The sequence below is a fragment of the Octopus bimaculoides genome, chromosome 10 (assembly GCF_001194135.2).
Source record: "Octopus bimaculoides isolate UCB-OBI-ISO-001 chromosome 10, ASM119413v2, whole genome shotgun sequence".
NCBI classification, from domain to species: domain Eukaryota; kingdom Metazoa; phylum Mollusca; class Cephalopoda; order Octopoda; family Octopodidae; genus Octopus; species Octopus bimaculoides.
This window is the reverse complement of record NC_068990.1, coordinates 81957593-81961176: the sequence shown is the minus strand read 5'-3', so window position 1 is coordinate 81961176 and position 3584 is coordinate 81957593. Positions and strand designations below refer to the sequence as shown.

Genomic DNA, 3584 nt, shown 5'->3' with positions numbered 1-3584 from the left:
ATATATATATATATATATATACACACACACATAAACTTGAGATTAGCCCAGAAACGTGGAGAAATTGTTTTATAGTAAAAGATGTAAAAACACCATATACGCCCAGTCCTTACTGCTGTTAGATTCCCAGACATATGTTTCTAGCATTTTAGCCTTCTTCAATAGGAAATACCAGAGAGATAATCCTGAGTAGATTCAAAGCTGAAAAAACAGTCAACATCAGTGACTGAGTTGCACTAGTGGACTGCTTGCTCATAATAAATATAACAGCATCAGCACCAAGCAGTGATTAGGAATAAATGAACATTAATTTAGTTTGATATATATATATCTCAAAAAACAAAAACAGCAAACCTCCATCTCCCATATAGAAGTTTAAATAGAGTGATCCAACAATATATGTAATATTAGATATTATCAGATAATAAAGGAAAATCTCAGGAGAACTAGGATTAAATAATGAAATACTAAACAGAAACATTCTAAGACATACCATGACTGAATGGATAAAATAGTGGACTATTCTTTATTTATAGATGCTACAAGTAGACCATTTTGTTCTTCATCACTTCAACTGACATAGGCCAGTTGTCAAGAATATTTATCAGATCAGAAATAAGCTGAAGTCAAGTCTTGGAAAAAATTTATCACTCGTCCACTGAATGCTATGAAACCAGAGCCAAGTTTGTTCTTACCAGCATAAAAGATATTTTGCATTTGCAATTACTTTGGAGGAAGTAGAGTATTCGTCTTAACCTTAAAATGGACAACCTTCAAGCAACATCTACTGGTTTAATTTAGTTTTATAATTACATGTCAAAAGCAACATAGTGAGAAAATTTCTATCCTTAATGGGTAGATATTTCTAAAAGTAGTATGACAAATAAAGAAAAAAAAAGGAAAGATAATCTATATATGCATACAAAGCATTGCTAACATTAGCAAATGTTTAGCTATGGACTAAACACAGAAGTCTTAAAAAGCTTTGAAGTAATAGCAGGTCTTGTGTTGTGTACAAGTATAGCTTTATTAGATTTCATCTAGTAATTGATGTGATGTTGTAAAGAACATGACATTAAAGTTCAAAATTCCCCATTGCAAGACTAAATCAGAAATGGGATTGTGTTCTTTTTGGAAACAGAATGGCTTCTATCTCATGAACATATACTTTTATTTTCCATAATTCTAAAAAGTAGAAATCCAAATTGATATCAACTGTCAACTTTGAAAATATCTTTGAAAATCCCCTAAGAATCAGCTAGTATAATGATCGGGCAGCTAACCATGCCAGTCATACACAGTAAATATAATTAATGTGTTACCTCAAACAATACATATGGTATTATTCATCACACTATAATGATTATAAAAGGTTTAGTAATTATGCTTTTTTTCATATTCTAATCCACATGCATAAAAATTTAACTGATCCTATATGTTAGAACCCTATGCAGCACTTTTTACATATACACAGTCAACAACAATTACACTGGGTAAAAGCTGTACATACACACATACAAACACACACACACATATAAGCACTTACATTTATGCATGTGCACACACATTGACACATCATAGTATAATCTGTTGAAAGGTGTACAGCAAATTGTAAAATTTGATGTATATTAATCCATATTTTGTAGAATATTGGATTGAAAAATCTGGTACAACACAATGATGAAAGCTGAAATATTGCACTAAATTCCATGAATTCGTTCCCTGTGGTTAAGAAAGATAGATTCAATACTCTAATATTAGTATTGTGTATTTATAATAATCCATTTGGTATTGAAATACATATTGTATTGGAATCTGAAGAAATATAAGCAAAATAAGGTAAAAAAGAAAAAATAAATTAAATTAAATTTTAACAAAGTTTCAACAAAAAAAAAAATTCTTCCTTTTTTTGTAAAGTAAGAAACACATACACACACACATGTATACACACATATATATGCACATACAAATGTTGGACACACAAGTAGTTGTAGTTATAATAATAATGCAGGTTTCAGAGACACATTGTTTATGGCACTAAATGGAGCTGTTGACCAAAGTTATCTGACTAATCTTGACCAATTTACTTTGTAGAACCGCACTTTGTAGTCAAGCTGAAACAATTTCTGAAGATTTTTTTTTTCCTCTTAACTAACAATAATTTAGAAGTAATACTGATGATATCAATTATGAAATTATGTCTAAATTGGTTTACGAAAATCTCAAAAACTAATGTTTTGAAAATAAAATTGTATTCTAAGATTTTTTATCAACAAATTGTGTTAGTAATACACCTGGCATTTTGATTTGGAGATTTATTTTAAATATTAATAATAATAATAATAATGATAAAACTTTAGCAATTTTTGATCAAAGCTTTTGGTTAATTGAAAAGAAGAAAAGGAAAAGAATGCAACCTGGTTTCATTTTCACATGCAATAGTGTATACATACACATACATATATATAATATATATAGATGCATATATATATATATATATATGTGTGTGTGTGTATTAAAAGATCATACTTTTTGTTAGCTCTTCTTTTCTTTTCCTCTTTTTCTTTAGGAGGTTAATTTATTTGAAAATTGTTTCAGCAAAACTCCCCACCCCTTTTTTTTTTATCCCCAATTTATATTAGAAAGTAAAAGAAAAATGCAACAAATGCAACCTTTTTTTTTTTTTTTTTTTTTCTTAAAAAGGTAATAATAACGAGCAAATGCATCTAAGTGTCCGCAAGTAACAACTCGGACATTTGGACTTGTCGTCCACACGATATCCAATGACATTCACATCCCAAGAACCAGAATTACACTAGACATATACATACATGTATAGAAGTTTGGTGCAAGCAGGCACAAGACAACACACCCATTTAGCTCAACTACTAAAGATTACCAAACGTGTTCAGGGAGATAGGATCTCCAGCCCAAAATTTCCAAAGACATTTAGCCCAAATTACATGCAATGCTACAATATGTAAGGAACATGTCAGATGAAACATGCCAATGAAGACAGGCCATGATGATGGAATTTATATTGTTGTGGTGCTGTTAGTTGAAGCTAATATATTCTTAGAGTTTCATTATGTAAAGTATTTTAGAGTAGTGAAGGTAGAGGCCTATTACATCTCAGGTGAGATTCGGAAGTTTCTGATACAAAGCTAACTCTGTGGAAGTATAGGCTAAACTGTGTTGATTGCTAAAAATTGAAACTGTACAGAAATCAAATGAATGATGCATTATAAGGTCATCTTGTGGTAATATTCAGCATCTGAATACTGACCTGAATTTATCTTCTAAGTGGGGAAATACATATTCCTGTATTTACCCAATGTGTACTGAAATAGGTATGTTGTAGTTGATGCGTGTATAAAATACTGTTTCTTCTTAGAGAGAAAGAGAGTTTGGACTGCACTCATCTGCAGACAGAGGAAATAATTCATTTTGCCAAGGGGAAGAATCCTTAATTCTTTCGTTAGTGAAATAATGATATGGTAAGAATATTTTGGGAGAATTTGTAAATCTTCGTTGTCTTTGTGTTGTAACATGCATGTCGATAAATTTTTTTTTTTTTTTTTTTT

General features: G+C 30.3%; 1 protein-coding gene across 9 annotated transcripts in view; it reads right to left on the bottom strand.

Moving 5' to 3' along the window:
• Positions 1-3584, bottom strand: part of LOC106871599 (tyrosine-protein phosphatase Lar) — a 586729-nt gene that overhangs the window by 70394 nt on the left and 512751 nt on the right. The gene's annotated exons all lie outside the window — the stretch shown is intronic.